This window comes from Astatotilapia calliptera, chromosome 3, assembly GCF_964374335.1.
Source record: "Astatotilapia calliptera chromosome 3, fAstCal68.1, whole genome shotgun sequence".
NCBI lineage: Eukaryota > Metazoa > Chordata > Actinopteri > Cichliformes > Cichlidae > Astatotilapia > Astatotilapia calliptera.
Window position 1 is genome coordinate 22,669,109 of NC_137424.1, and position 15,322 is coordinate 22,684,430.

At 58.6% G+C, this 15,322-nt stretch overlaps 5 non-coding genes and 1 pseudogene across 5 annotated transcripts; all 6 read right to left on the minus strand.

Annotated features, from left to right (window-relative positions):
• Window positions 1-2,804: 2,804 nt before the first annotated feature.
• On the minus strand, window positions 2,805-2,923 carry LOC145427539 (5S ribosomal RNA). The gene has a single exon (XR_013908081.1). It is a non-coding gene; the product is annotated as a 5S ribosomal RNA (ribosomal RNA).
• Window positions 2,924-5,238: 2,315 nt separating this feature from the next.
• Window positions 5,239-5,357, minus strand: LOC145426665 (5S ribosomal RNA). Its single transcript, XR_013907376.1, has one exon. It is a non-coding gene; the product is annotated as a 5S ribosomal RNA (ribosomal RNA).
• Window positions 5,358-8,187: 2,830 nt separating this feature from the next.
• On the minus strand, window positions 8,188-8,306 carry LOC145427540 (5S ribosomal RNA). Its single transcript, XR_013908082.1, has one exon. It is a non-coding gene; the product is annotated as a 5S ribosomal RNA (ribosomal RNA).
• Window positions 8,307-9,716: 1,410 nt separating this feature from the next.
• LOC145427509 (5S ribosomal RNA) lies at window positions 9,717-9,835 on the minus strand. Its single transcript, XR_013908051.1, has one exon. It is a non-coding gene; the product is annotated as a 5S ribosomal RNA (ribosomal RNA).
• Window positions 9,836-11,679: 1,844 nt separating this feature from the next.
• LOC145427461 (5S ribosomal RNA) lies at window positions 11,680-11,788 on the minus strand (annotated as a pseudogene).
• Window positions 11,789-12,923: 1,135 nt separating this feature from the next.
• LOC145427802 (5S ribosomal RNA) lies at window positions 12,924-13,042 on the minus strand. The gene has a single exon (XR_013908344.1). It is a non-coding gene; the product is annotated as a 5S ribosomal RNA (ribosomal RNA).
• Window positions 13,043-15,322: the final 2,280 nt, after the last annotated feature.

Genomic DNA, 15,322 nt, shown 5'->3' on the forward strand with positions numbered 1-15,322 from the left:
TTTATGGATTCAACTGATTAGGTGGCAAGTACCTGAAGTTACGAAGACAATCCTTTAACCATACCTGCATGTTTGCATAATACCCTAACCCAAAGGCTCAGTTTAGCATTTATCTAACAGCACAGGCCCTGGATTGTTGAAGATGGCCTCAGGAACCAGCACAGGGCCTGGTGTGTTGTACATGGCCACAGCTAGCAGCACAGGGCCTGGTTTGGTGAAGATGGCCTCGGCCAGAAGCGCAGGGCCTGGTGTGATGTGAGTGGCCTGAGCAAGAGCCACAGGCCCTGGTGTGGTGTAAGTGGCCTCAGCCAGAAGCCACAGGCACTGGTGTGGTGTAAGTGGCCTCAGCCAGCAGCCACAGGCCCTGGTGTGGTGTAAGTGGCCTCAGCCAGCAGCCACAGGCCCTGGTGTGGTGTAAGTGGCCACAGCCAGCAGCCACAGGCCCTGGTGTGGTGTAAGTGGCCTCAGCCAGCAGCCACAGGCCCTGGTGTGGTGTAAGTGGCCTCAGCCAGAGCCACAGGCCCTGGTGTAGTGTAAGTGGCCTCAGCCAGTGCCACAGGCCCTGGTGTGGTGTAAGTGGCCTGAGCAAAAGCCACAGACCCTGGTGTGGTGTAATTGGCCTCAATTGCAACTAATGCCCTGTTGTGGTGTATGTGGCCTCAGCCAGCAGCCACAGGCCCTGGTGTGGTGTAAGTGGCCTCAGCCAGTGCCACAGGCCCTGGTGTGGTGTAAGGGGCCTCAATAGCAACTAATGCCCTGGTGTGGTGTAAGTGGCCTCAGCCAGCAGCCACAGGCACTGGTGTGGTGTAAGTGGCCTCAGCCAGCAGCCACAGGCCCTGGTGTGGTGTAAGTGGCCTCAGCCAGCAGCCACAGGCCCTGGTGTGGTGTAAGTGGCCTGAGCCAGCAGCCACAGGCCCTGGTGTGGTGTAAGTGGCCTCAGCCAGAAGCCACAGGCACTGGTGTGGTGTAAGTGCCCTCAGCCAGCAGCCACAGGCACTGGTGTGGTGTAAGTGACCTCAGCCAGTGCCACAGGCCCTGGTGTGGTGTAAGTGGCCTGAGCAAGAGCCAAAGACCCTGGTGTGGTGTAATTGGCCTCAATAGCAACTTATGCCCTGGTGTGGTGTAAGTGGCCTCAGCCAGCAGCCACAGGCCCTGGTGTGGTGTAAGTGGCCTCAATAGCAACTAATGCCCTGGTGTGGTGTAAGTGGCCTCAGCCAGCAGCCACAGGCCCTGGTGTGGTGTAAGTGGCCTCAGCCAGCAGCCACAGGCCCTGGTGTGGTGTAAGTGGCCTGAGCAAGAGCCACAGACCCTGGTGTGGTGTAATTGGCCTCAATAGCAACTAATGCCCTGTTGTGGTGTATGTGGCCTCAGCCAGCAGCCACAGGCCCTGGTGTGGTGTAAGTGGCCTCAGCCAGTGCCACAGGCCCTGGTGTGGTGTAAGGGGCCTCAATAGCAACTAATGCCCTGGTGTGGTGTAAGTGGCCTCAGCCAGCAGCCACAGGCACTGGTGTGGTGTAAGTGGCCTCAGCCAGCAGCCACAGGCCCTGGTGTGGTGTAAGTGGCCTCAGCCAGCAGCCACAGGCCCTGGTGTGGTGTAAGTGGCCTGAGCCAGCAGCCACAGGCCCTGGTGTGGTGTAAGTGGCCTCAGCCAGAAGCCACAGGCACTGGTGTGGTGTAAGTGCCCTCAGCCAGCAGCCACAGGCCCTGGTGTGGTGTAAGTGACCTCAGCCAGCAGCCACAGGCCCTGGTGTGGTGTAAGTGGCCTCAGCCAGCAGCCACAGGCCCTGGTGTGGTGTAAGTGGCCTCAGCCAGTGCCACAGGCCCTGTTTTGTGTAAGTGGCCTGAGCAAGAGTCACAGACCCTGGTGTGGTGTAATTGGCCTCAATAGCAACTAATGCCCTGGTGTGGTGTAGGTGGCCTCAGCCAGCAGCCACAGGCCCTGGTGTGGTGTAAGTGGCCTCAGCCAGTGCCACAGGCCCTGGTGTGGTGTAAGTGGCCTGAGCAAGAGCCACAGGCCCTGGTGTGGTGTAAGTGGCCTCAGCCAGCAGCCACAGGCCTTGGTGTGGTGTAAGTGGCCTGAGCAAGAGCCACAGGCCCTGGTGTGGTGTAAGTGGCCTCAGCCAGAAGCCACAGGCACTGGTGTGGTGTAAGTGCCCTCAGCCAGCAGCCACAGGCCCTGGTGTGGTGTAAGTGACCTCAGCCAGCAGCCACAGGCCCTGGTGTGGTGTAAGTGGCCTCAGCCAGCAGCCACAGGCCCTGGTGTGGTGTAAGTGGCCTCAGCCAGTGCCACAGGCCCTGGTGTGGTGTAAGTGGCCTGAGCAAGAGTCACAGACCCTGGTGTGGTGTAATTGGCCTCAATAGCAACTAATGCCCTGGTGTGGTGTAGGTGGCCTCAGCCAGCAGCCACAGGCCCTGGTGTGGTGTAAGTGGCCTCAGCCAGTGCCACAGGCCCTGGTGTGGTGTAAGTGGCCTGAGCAAGAGCCACAGACCCTGGTGTGGTGTAATTGGCCTCAATAGCAACTAATGCCCTGGTGTGGTGTAAGTGGCCTCAGCCAGCAGCCACAGGCCCTGGTGTGGTGTAAGTGGCCTCAGCCAGCAGCCACAGGCCCTGATGTGGTGTAAGTGGCCCCAGCCGGTCACTCAGGCCCTGGTGTGGTGTCGGTGGCATCAGCTAGCAGCACAAGACATTGGAAAACAGCCAAAAGCAATGTCGTTAATGTGCCCTCATTAATGGGCAGCTGCTTTTGGTCTTTTAATACACCCCTTCTCTGGATCAAAAGCGGTTCAATGACATGAAAATGAAAGGCTTACAGCACCAGGTATTCCCAGGTAGTCTCCCATCCAAGTACTAACCAAGCCCAGCCCTGCTTAGCTTCCGAGATCAGACGAGGTCGGGCGTGCTCAGGGTGGTATGGCCGTAAGCTGCTGGCCCCAGCACAATGTCTCAATTTATGGATTCAACTGATTAGGTGGCAAGTACCTGAAGTTACGAAGACAATCCTTTAACCATACCTGCATGTTTGCATAATACCCTAACCCAAAGGCTCAGTTTAGCATTTATCTAACAGCACAGGCCATGGATTGTTGAAGATGGCCTCAGGAACCAGCACAGGGCCTGGTGTGTTGTACATGGCCACAGCTAGCAGCACAGGGCCTGGTTTGGTGAAGATGGCCTCGGCCAGAAGCGCAGGGCCTGGTGTGATGTGAGTGGCCTGAGCAAGAGCCACAGGCCCTGGTGTGGTGTAAGTGGCCTCAGCCAGAAGCCACAGGCACTGGTGTGGTGTAAGTGGCCTCAGCCAGCAGCCACAGGCCCTGGTGTGGTGTAAGTGGCCTCAGCCAGAGCCACAGGCCCTGGTGTGGTGTAAGTGGCCTCAGCCAGTGCCACAGGCCCTGGTGTGGTGTAAGTGGCCTGAGCAAGAGCCAAAGACCCTGGTGTGGTGTAATTGGCCTCAATAGCAACTTATGCCCTGGTGTGGTGTAAGTGGCCTCAGCCAGCAGCCACAGGCCCTGGTGTGGTGTAAGTGGCCTCAGCCAGCAGCCACAGGCCCTGGTGTGGTGTAAGTGGCCTGAGCAAGAGCCACAGGCCCTGGTGTGGTGTAAGTGGCCTCAGCCAGAAGCCACAGGCACTGGTGTGGTGTAAGGGGCCTCAATAGCAACTAATGCCCTGGTGTGGTGTAAGTGACCTCAGCCAGCAGCCACAGGCCCTGGTGTGGTGTAAGTGGCCTCAGCCAGCAGCCACAGGCCCTGGTGTGGTGTAAGTGGCCTCAGCCAGAGCCACAGGCCCTGGTGTAGTGTAAGTGGCCTCAGCCAGTGCCACAGGCCCTGGTGTGGTGTAAGTGGCCTGAGCAAGAGCCACAGACCCTGGTGTGGTGTAATTGGCCTCAGCCAGCAGCCACAGGCCCTGGTGTGGTGTAAGTGGCCTCAGCCAGAGCCACAGGCCCTGGTGTAGTGTAAGTGGCCTCAGCCAGTGCCACAGGCCCTGGTGTGGTGTAAGTGGCCTGAGCAAGAGCCACAGACCCTGGTGTGGTGTAATTGGCCTCAATAGCAACTAATGCCCTGGTGTGGTGTAGGTGGCCTCAGCCAGCAGCCACAGGCCCTGGTGTGGTGTAAGTGGCCTCAGCCAGTGCCACAGGCCCTGGTGTGGTGTAAGGGGCCTCAATAGCAACTAATGCCCTGGTGTGGTGTAAGTGGCCTCAGCCAGCAGCCACAGGCACTGGTGTGGTGTAAGTGGCCTCAGCCAGCAGCCACAGGCCCTGGTGTGGTGTAAGTGGCCTCAGCCAGCAGCCACAGGCCCTGGTGTGGTGTAAGTGGCCTGAGCCAGCAGCCACAGGCCCTGGTGTGGTGTAAGTGGCCTCAGCCAGAAGCCACAGGCCCTGGTGTGGTGTAAGTGGCCTCAGCCAGCAGCCACAGGCCCTGGTGTGGTGTAAGTGGCCTCAGCCAGTGCCACAGGCCCTGGTGTGGTGTAAGTGGCCTGAGCAAGAGTCACAGACCCTGGTGTGGTGTAATTGGCCTCAATAGCAACTAATGCCCTGGTGTGGTGTAGGTGGCCTCAGCCAGCAGCCACAGGCCCTGGTGTGGTTTAAGTGGCCTCAGCCAGTGCCACAGGCCCTGGTGTGGTGTAAGTGGCCTGAGCAAGAGCCACAGGCCCTGGTGTGGTGTAAGTGGCCTCAGCCAGCAGCCACAGGCCCTGGTGTGGTGTAAGTGGCCTGAGCAAGAGCCACAGGCTCTGGTGTGGTGTAAGTGGCCTCAGCCAGAAGCCACAGGCACTGGTGTGGTGTAAGTGCCCTCAGCCAGCAGCCACAGGCCCTGGTGTGGTGTAAGTGACCTCAGCCAGCAGCCACAGGCCCTGGTGTGGTGTAAGTGGCCTCAGCCAGCAGCCACAGGCCCTGGTGTGGTGTAAGTGGCCTCAGCCAGTGCCACAGGCCCTGGTGTGGTGTAAGTGGCCTGAGCAAGAGTCACAGACCCTGGTGTGGTGTAATTGGCCTCAATAGCAACTAATGCCCTGGTGTGGTGTAGGTGGCCTCAGCCAGCAGCCACAGGCCCTGATGTGGTGTAAGTGGCCCCAGCCGGTCACTCAGGCCCTGGTGTGGTGTAGGTGGCATCAGCTAGCAGCACAAGACATTGGAAAAGAGCCAAAATCAATGTCGTTAATGTGCCCTCATTAATGGGCAGCTGCTTTTGGTCTTTTAATACACCCCTTCTCTGGATCAAAAGCGGTTCAATGACATGAAAATGAAAGGCTTACAGCACCAGGTATTCCCAGGTAGTCTCCCATCCAAGTACTAACCAAGCCCAGCCCTGCTTAGCTTCCGAGATCAGACGAGGTCGGGCATGCTCAGGGTGGTATGGCCGTAAGCTGCTGGCCCCAGCACAATGTCTCAATTTATGGATTCAACTGATTAGGTGGCAAGTACCTGAAGTTACGAAGACAATCCTTTAACCATACCTGCATGTTTGCATAAAACCCTAACCCAAAGGCTCAGTTTAGCATTTATCTAACAGCACAGGCCCTGGATTGTTGAAGATGGCCTCAGGAACCAGCACAGGGCCTGGTGTGTTGTACATGGCCACAGCTAGCAGCACAGGGCCTGGTTTGGTGAAGATGGCCTCGGCCAGAAGCGCAGGGCCTGGTGTGATGTGAGTGGCCTGAGCAAGAGCCACAGGCCCTGGTGTGGTGTAAGTGGCCTCAGCCAGAAGCCACAGGCACTGGTGTGGTGTAAGTGGCCTCAGCCAGCAGCCACAGGCCCTGGTGTGGTGTAAGTGGCCTCAGCCAGCAGCCACAGGCCCTGGTGTGGTGTAAGTGGCCACAGCCAGCAGCCACAGGCCCTGGTGTGGTGTAAGTGGCCTCAGCCAGCAGCCACAGGCCCTGGTGTGGTGTAAGTGGCCTCAGCCAGAGCCACAGGCCCTGGTGTAGTGTAAGTGGCCTCAGCCAGTGCCACAGGCCCTGGTGTGGTGTAAGTGGCCTGAGCAAAAGCCACAGACCCTGGTGTGGTGTAATTGGCCTCAATTGCAACTAATGCCCTGTTGTGGTGTATGTGGCCTCAGCCAGCAGCCACAGGCCCTGGTGTGGTGTAAGTGGCCTCAGCCAGTGCCACAGGCCCTGGTGTGGTGTAAGGGGCCTCAATAGCAACTAATGCCCTGGTGTGGTGTAAGTGGCCTCAGCCAGCAGCCACAGGCACTGGTGTGGTGTAAGTGGCCTCAGCCAGCAGCCACAGGCCCTGGTGTGGTGTAAGTGGCCTCAGCCAGCAGCCACAGGCCCTGGTGTGGTGTAAGTGGCCTGAGCCAGCAGCCACAGGCCCTGGTGTGGTGTAAGTGGCCTCAGCCAGAAGCCACAGGCACTGGTGTGGTGTAAGTGCCCTCAGCCAGCAGCCACAGGCACTGGTGTGGTGTAAGTGACCTCAGCCAGTGCCACAGGCCCTGGTGTGGTGTAAGTGGCCTGAGCAAGAGCCAAAGACCCTGGTGTGGTGTAATTGGCCTCAATAGCAACTTATGCCCTGGTGTGGTGTAAGTGGCCTCAGCCAGCAGCCACAGGCCCTGGTGTGGTGTAAGTGGCCTCAATAGCAACTAATGCCCTGGTGTGGTGTAAGTGGCCTCAGCCAGCAGCCACAGGCCCTGGTGTGGTGTAAGTGGCCTCAGCCAGCAGCCACAGGCCCTGGTGTGGTGTAAGTGGCCTGAGCAAGAGCCACAGACCCTGGTGTGGTGTAATTGGCCTCAATAGCAACTAATGCCCTGTTGTGGTGTATGTGGCCTCAGCCAGCAGCCACAGGCCCTGGTGTGGTGTAAGTGGCCTCAGCCAGTGCCACAGGCCCTGGTGTGGTGTAAGGGGCCTCAATAGCAACTAATGCCCTGGTGTGGTGTAAGTGGCCTCAGCCAGCAGCCACAGGCACTGGTGTGGTGTAAGTGGCCTCAGCCAGCAGCCACAGGCCCTGGTGTGGTGTAAGTGGCCTCAGCCAGCAGCCACAGGCCCTGGTGTGGTGTAAGTGGCCTGAGCCAGCAGCCACAGGCCCTGGTGTGGTGTAAGTGGCCTCAGCCAGAAGCCACAGGCACTGGTGTGGTGTAAGTGCCCTCAGCCAGCAGCCACAGGCCCTGGTGTGGTGTAAGTGACCTCAGCCAGCAGCCACAGGCCCTGGTGTGGTGTAAGTGGCCTCAGCCAGCAGCCACAGGCCCTGGTGTGGTGTAAGTGGCCTCAGCCAGTGCCACAGGCCCTGGTGTGGTGTAAGTGGCCTGAGCAAGAGTCACAGACCCTGGTGTGGTGTAATTGGCCTCAATAGCAACTAATGCCCTGGTGTGGTGTAGGTGGCCTCAGCCAGCAGCCACAGGCCCTGGTGTGGTGTAAGTGGCCTCAGCCAGTGCCACAGGCCCTGGTGTGGTGTAAGTGGCCTGAGCAAGAGCCACAGGCCCTGGTGTGGTGTAAGTGGCCTCAGCCAGCAGCCACAGGCCTTGGTGTGGTGTAAGTGGCCTGAGCAAGAGCCACAGGCCCTGGTGTGGTGTAAGTGGCCTCAGCCAGAAGCCACAGGCACTGGTGTGGTGTAAGTGCCCTCAGCCAGCAGCCACAGGCCCTGGTGTGGTGTAAGTGACCTCAGCCAGCAGCCACAGGCCCTGGTGTGGTGTAAGTGGCCTCAGCCAGCAGCCACAGGCCCTGGTGTGGTGTAAGTGGCCTCAGCCAGTGCCACAGGCCCTGGTGTGGTGTAAGTGGCCTGAGCAAGAGTCACAGACCCTGGTGTGGTGTAATTGGCCTCAATAGCAACTAATGCCCTGGTGTGGTGTAGGTGGCCTCAGCCAGCAGCCACAGGCCCTGGTGTGGTGTAAGTGGCCTCAGCCAGTGCCACAGGCCCTGGTGTGGTGTAAGTGGCCTGAGCAAGAGCCACAGACCCTGGTGTGGTGTAATTGGCCTCAATAGCAACTAATGCCCTGGTGTGGTGTAAGTGGCCTCAGCCAGCAGCCACAGGCCCTGGTGTGGTGTAAGTGGCCTCAGCCAGCAGCCACAGGCCCTGATGTGGTGTAAGTGGCCCCAGCCGGTCACTCAGGCCCTGGTGTGGTGTCGGTGGCATCAGCTAGCAGCACAAGACATTGGAAAACAGCCAAAAGCAATGTCGTTAATGTGCCCTCATTAATGGGCAGCTGCTTTTGGTCTTTTAATACACCCCTTCTCTGGATCAAAAGCGGTTCAATGACATGAAAATGAAAGGCTTACAGCACCAGGTATTCCCAGGTAGTCTCCCATCCAAGTACTAACCAAGCCCAGCCCTGCTTAGCTTCCGAGATCAGACGAGGTCGGGCGTGCTCAGGGTGGTATGGCCGTAAGCTGCTGGCCCCAGCACAATGTCTCAATTTATGGATTCAACTGATTAGGTGGCAAGTACCTGAAGTTACGAAGACAATCCTTTAACCATACCTGCATGTTTGCATAATACCCTAACCCAAAGGCTCAGTTTAGCATTTATCTAACAGCACAGGCCATGGATTGTTGAAGATGGCCTCAGGAACCAGCACAGGGCCTGGTGTGTTGTACATGGCCACAGCTAGCAGCACAGGGCCTGGTTTGGTGAAGATGGCCTCGGCCAGAAGCGCAGGGCCTGGTGTGATGTGAGTGGCCTGAGCAAGAGCCACAGGCCCTGGTGTGGTGTAAGTGGCCTCAGCCAGAAGCCACAGGCACTGGTGTGGTGTAAGTGGCCTCAGCCAGCAGCCACAGGCCCTGGTGTGGTGTAAGTGGCCTCAGCCAGAGCCACAGGCCCTGGTGTGGTGTAAGTGGCCTCAGCCAGTGCCACAGGCCCTGGTGTGGTGTAAGTGGCCTGAGCAAGAGCCAAAGACCCTGGTGTGGTGTAATTGGCCTCAATAGCAACTAATGCCCTGGTGTGGTGTAAGTGGCCTCAGCCAGCAGCCACAGGCCCTGGTGTGGTGTAAGTGGCCTCAATAGCAACTAATGCCCTGGTGTGGTGTAAGTGGCCTCAGCCAGCAGCCACAGGCCCTGGTGTGGTGTAAGTGGCCTCAGCCAGAGCCACAGGTCCGGGTGTGGTGTAAGTGGCCTCAGCCAGAGCCACAGGTCCTGGTGTGGTGTAAGTGGCCTCAGCCAGTGCCACAGGCCCTGGTGTGGTGTAAGTGGCCTCAGCCAGCAGCCACAGGCCCTGGTGTGGTGTAAGTGGCCTCAGCCAGCAGCCACAGGCCCTGGTGTGGTGTAAGTGGCCTCAGCCAGCAGCCACAGGCCCTGGTGTGGTGTAAGTGGCCTCAGCCAGCAGCCACAGGCCCTGGTGTGGTGTAAGTGGCCTGAGCCAGAGCCACAGGTCCTGGTGTGGTGTAAGTGGCCTCAGCCAGTGCCACAGGCCCTGGTGTGGTGTAAGTGGCCTGAGCAAGAGCCACAGACCCTGTTGTGGTGTAATTGGCCTCAATAGCAACTAAGGCCCTGGTGTGGTGTAGGTGGCCTCAGCCAGCAGCCACAGGCCCTGGTGTGGTGTAAGTGGCCTCAGCCAGCAGCCACAGGCCCTGGTGTGGTGTAAGTGGCCTCAGCCAGCAGCCACAGGCCCTGATGTGGTGTACGTGGCCCCAGCTGGTCACTCAGGCCCTGGTGTGGTGTAGGTGGCATCAGCTAGCAGCACAAGACATTGGAAAACAGCCAAAAGCAATGTCGTTAATGTGCCCTCATTAATGGGCAGCTGCTTTTGGTCTTTTAATACACCCCTTCTCTGGATCAAAAGCGGTTCAATGGCATGAAAATGAAAGGCTTACAGCACCAGGTATTCCCAGGCGGTCTCCCATCCAAGTACTAACCAAGCCCAGCCCTGCTTAGCTTCCGAGATCAGACGAGGTCGGGCGTGCTCAGGGTGGTATGGCCGTAAGCTGCTGGCCCCAGCACAATGTCTCAATTTATGGATTCAACTGATTAGGTGGCAAGTACCTGAAGTTACGAAGACAATCCTTTAACCATACCTGCATGTTTGCATAATACCCTAACCCAAAGGCTCAGTTTAGCATTTATCTAACAGCACAGGCCCTGGATTGTTGAAGATGGCCTCAGGAACCAGCACAGGGCCTGGTGTGTTGTACATGGCCACAGCTAGCAGCACAGGGCCTGGTTTGGTGAAGATGGCCTCGGCCAGAAGCGCAGGGCCTGGTGTGATGTGAGTGGCCTGAGCAAGAGCCACAGGCCCTGGTGTGGTGTAAGTGGCCTCAGCCAGAAGCCACAGGCACTGGTGTGGTGTAAGTGGCCTCAGCCAGCAGCCACAGGCCCTGGTGTGGTGTAAGTGGCCTCAGCCAGCAGCCACAGGCCCTGGTGTGGTGTAAGTGGCCTCAGCCAGAGCCACAGGCCCTGGTGCGGTGTAAGTGGCCTCAGCCAGTGCCACAGGCCCTGGTGTGGTGTAAGTGGCCTGAGCAAGAGCCACAGACCCTGGTGTGGTGTAAGTGGCCTCAGCCAGCAGCCACAGGCCCTGGTGTGGTGTAAGTGGCCTCAGCCAGCAGCCACAGGCCCTGGTGTGGTGTAAGTGGCCTCAGCCAGCAGCCACAGGCCCTGGTGTGGTGTAAGTGGCCTCAGCCAGAGCCACAGGCCCTGGTGTAGTGTAAGTGGCCTCAGCCAGTGCCACAGGCCCTGGTGTGGTGTAAGTGGCCTGAGCAAGAGCCACAGACCCTGGTGTGGTGTAATTGGCCTCAATAGCAACTAATGCCCTGGTGTGGTGTAGGTGGCCTCAGCCAGCAGCCACAGGCCCTGGTGTGGTGTAAGTGGCCTCAGCCAGTGCCACAGGCCCTGGTGTGGTGTAAGGGGCCTCAATAGCAACTAATGCCCTGGTGTGGTGTAAGTGGCCTCAGCCAGCAGCCACAGGCACTGGTGTGGTGTAAGTGCCCTCAGCCAGCAGCCACAGGCCCTGGTGTGGTGTAAGTGGCCTCAGCCAGCAGCCACAGGCCCTGGTGTGGTGTAAGTGGCCTCAGCCAGCAGCACAGGCCCTGGTGTGGTGTAAGTGGCCTGAGCAAGAGCCACAGGCCCTGGTGTGGTGTAAGTGGCCTCAGCCAGAAGCCACAGGCACTGGTGTGGTGTAAGTGCCCTCAGCCAGCAGCCACAGGCCCTGGTGTGGTGTAAGTGACCTCAGCCAGCAGCCACAGGCCCTGGTGTGGTGTAAGTGGCCTCAGCCAGCAGCCACAGGCCCTGGTGTGGTGTAAGTGGCCTCAGCCAGTGCCACAGGCCCTGGTGTGGTGTAAGTGGCCTGAGCAAGAGTCACAGACCCTGGTGTGGTGTAATTGGCCTCAATAGCAACTAATGCCCTGGTGTGGTGTAGGTGGCCTCAGCCAGCAGCCACAGGCCCTGGTGCGGTGTAAGTGGCCTCAGCCAGTGCCACAGGCCCTGGTGTGGTGTAAGTGGCCTGAGCAAGAGCCACAGACCCTGGTGTGGTGTAATTGGCCTCAATAGCAACTAATGCCCTGGTGTGGTGTAAGTGGCCTCAGCCAGCAGCCACAGGCCCTGGTGTGGTGTAAGTGGCCTCAGCCAGCAGCCACAGGCCCTGATGTGGTGTAAGTGGCCCCAGCCGGTCACTCAGGCCCTGGTGTGGTGTAGGTGGCATCAGCTAGCAGCACAAGACATTGGAAAACAGCCAAAAGCAATGTCGTTAATGTGCCATCATTAATGGGCAGCTGCTTTTGGTCTTTTAATACACCCCTTCTCTGGATCAAAAGCGGTTCAATGACATGAAAATGAAAGGCTTACAGCACCAGGTAGTCTCCCATCCAAGTACAAACCAAGCCCAGCCCTGCTTAGCTTCCGAGATCAGACGAGGTCGGGCGTGCTCAGGGTGGTATGGCCGTAAGCTGCTGGCCCCAGCACAATGTCTCAATTTATGGATTCAACTGATTAGGTGGCAAGTACCTGAAGTTACGAAGACAATCCTTTAACCATACCTGCATGTTTGCATAATACCCTAACCCAAAGGCTCAGTTTAGCATTTATCTAACAGCACAGGCCATGGATTGTTGAAGATGGCCTCAGGAACCAGCACAGGGCCTGGTGTGTTGTACATGGCCACAGCTAGCAGCACAGGGCCTGGTTTGGTGAAGATGGCCTCGGCCAGAAGCGCAGGGCCTGGTGTGATGTGAGTGGCCTGAGCAAGAGCCACAGGCCCTGGTGTGGTGTAAGTGGCCTCAGCCAGAAGCCACAGGCACTGGTGTGGTGTAAGTGGCCTCAGCCAGCAGCCACAGGCCCTGGTGTGGTGTAAGTGGCCTCAGCCAGCAGCCACAGGCCCTGGTGTGGTGTAAGTGGCCTCAGCCAGCAGCCACAGGCCCTGGTGTGGTGTAAGTGGCCTCAGCCAGAGCCACAGGCCCTGGTGTGGTGTAAGTGGCCTCAGCCACTGCCACAGGCCCTGGTGTGGTGTAAGTGGCCTGAGCAAGAGCCAAAGACCCTGGTGTGGTGTAATTGGCCTCAATAGCAACTAATGCCCTGGTGTGGTGTAGGTGGCCTCAGCCAGCAGCCACAGGCCCTGGTGTGGTGTCAGTGGCCTCAATAGCAACTAATGCCCTGGTGTGGTGTAAGTGGCCTCAGCCAGCAGCCACAGGCCCTGGTGTGGTGTAAGTGGCTTGAGCAAGAGCCACAGACCCTGGTGTGGTGTAATTGGCCTCAATAGCAACTAAGGCCCTGGTGTGGTGTAGGTGGCCTCAGCCAGCAGCCACAGGCCCTGGTGTGGTGTAAGTGACCTCAGCCAACAGCCACAGGCCCTGGTGTGGTGTAAGTGGCCTCAGCCAGCAGCCACAGGCCCTGATGTGGTGTAAGTGGCCCCAGCCGGTCACTCAGGCCCTGGTGTGGTGTAGGTGGCATCAGCTAGCAGCACAAGACATTGGAAAACAGCCAAAAGCAATGTCGTTAATGTGCCCTCATTAATGGGCAGCTGCTTTTGGTCTTTTAATACACCCCTTCTCTGGATCAAAAGTGGTTCAGTGACATGAAAATGAAATGCTTACAGCACCAGGTATTCCCAGGCGGTCTCCCATCCAAGTACTAACCAAGCCCAGCCCTGCTTAGCTTCCGAGATCAGACGAGGTCGGGCGTGCTCAGGGTGGTATGGCCGTAAGCTGCTGGCCCCAGCACAATGTCTCAATTTATGGATTCAACTGATTAGGTGGCAAGTACCTGAAGTTACGAAGACAATCCTTTAACCATACCTGCATTTTTGCATAATACCCTAACCCAAAGGCTCAGTTTAGCATTTATCTAACAGCACAGGCCCTGGATTGTTGAAGATGGCCTCAGGAACCAGCACAGGGCCTGGTGTGTTGTACATGGCCACAGCAAGCAGCACAGGGCCAGGTTTGGTGAAGATGGCCTCGGCCAGAAGCACAGGGTCTGGTGTGATATGAGTGGCCTGAGCAAGAGCCACAGGCCCTGGTGTGGTGTAAGTGGCCTCAGCCAGAAGCCACAGGCCCTGGTGTGGTGTAGGTGGCCTCAGCCAGCAGCCACAGGCCCTTGTGTGGTGTAAGTGGCCTCAGCCAGCAGCCACAGGCCCTGGTGTGGTGTAAGTGGCCTCAGCCAGCAGCCACAGGCCCTGGTGTGGTGTAATTGGCCTCAATAGCAACTAAGGCCCTGGTGTGGTGTAAGTGGCCTCAGCCAGCAGCCACAGGCCCTGGTGTGGTGTAAGTGGCCTCAGCCAGTGCCACAGGCCCTGGTGTGGTGTAAGGGGCCTCAATAGCAACTAATGCCCTGGTGTGGTGTAAGTGGCCTCAGCCAGCAGCCACAGGCACTGGTGTGGTGTAAGTGCCCTCAACAAGCAGCCACAGGCCCTGGTGTGGTGTAAGTGGCCTCAGCCAGCAGCCACAGGCCCTGGTGTGGTGTAAGTGGCCTCAGCCAGCAGCCACAGGCCCTGGTGTGGTGTAAGTGGCCCAAGCAAGAGCCACAGGCCCTGGTGTGGTGTAAGTGGCCTCAGCCAGAAGCCACAGGCACTGGTGTGGTGTAAGTGCCCTCAGCCAGCAGCCACAGGCCCTGGTGTGGTGTAAGTGACCTCAGCCAGCAGCCACAGGCCCTGGTGTGGTGTAAGTGGCCTCAGCCAGCAGCCACAGGCCCTGGTGTGGTGTAAGTGGCCTCAGCCAGTGCCACAGGCACTGGTGTGGTGTAAGTGGCCTGAGCAAGAGTCACAGACCCTGGTGTGGTGTAATTGGCCTCAATAGCAACTAATGCCCTGGTGTGGTGTAGGTGGCCTCAGCCAGCAGCCACAGGCCCTGGTGTGGTGTAAGTGGCCTCAGCCAGTGCCACAGGCCCTGGTGTGGTGTAAGTGGCCTGAGCAAGAGCCACAGACCCTCGTGTGGTGTAATTGGCCTCAATAGCAACTAATGCCCTGGTGTGGTGTAAGTGGCCTCAGCCAGCAGCCACAGGCCCTGGTGTGGTGTAAGTGGCCTCAGAAGCAAATAAGGCCGTATTGTGGTGTATGTGGCCTCAGCCAGGAGCCACAGGCCCTGGTGTGGTGTAAGTGGCCTGAGCAAGAGCCACAGACCCTGGTGTGGTGTAAGTGGCCTCAGCCAGCAGCCACAGGCCTTGGTGTGGTGTAAGTCGCCTCAGCCAGAAGCCACAGGCACTGGTGTGGTGTAAGTGGCCTCAGCCAGCAGCCACAGGCCCTGGTGTGGTGTAAGTGGCCTGAGCAAGAGCCACAGGCCCTGGTGTGGTGTAATTGGCCTCAATAGCAACTAAGGCCCTGGTGTGGTGTAAGTGGCCTCATCCAGAGCCACAGGCCCTGGTGTGGTGTAAGTGGCCTCAGAAGCAAATAAGGCCGTGGTGTGGTGTAAGTGGCCTCAGCCAGAAGCCACAGGCACTGGTGTGGTGTAAGTGGCCTCAGCCAGCAGCCACAGGCCCTGGTGTGGTGTAAGTGACTTCAGCCAGTGCCACAGGCCCTGGTGTGGTGTAAGTGGCCTGAGCAAGAGCCACCGACCCTGGTGTGGTGTAATTGGCCTCAATAGCAACTAATGCCCTGGTCTGGTGTAGGTGGCCTCAGCCAGCAGCCACAGGCCCTGGTGTGGTGTAAGTGGCCTCAGCCAGTGCCACAGGCCCTGGTGTGGTGTAAGGGGCCTCAATAGCAACTAATGCCCTGGTGTGGTGTAAGTGGCCTCAGCCAACAGCCACAGGCACTGGTGTGGTGTAAGTGCCCTCAGCCAGCAGCCATAGGCCCTGGTGTGGTGTAAGTGGCCTCAGCCAGCAGCCACAGGCCCTGGTGTGGTGTAAGTGGCCTGACCAAGAGCCACAGGCACTGGTGTGGTGTAAGTGGCCTCAGCCAGCAGCCACAGGCCCTGGTGTGGTGTAAGTGGCCTCAGCCAGCAGCCACAGGCCATGGTGTGGTGTAAGTGGCCTCAGCCAGCAGCCACAGGCCCT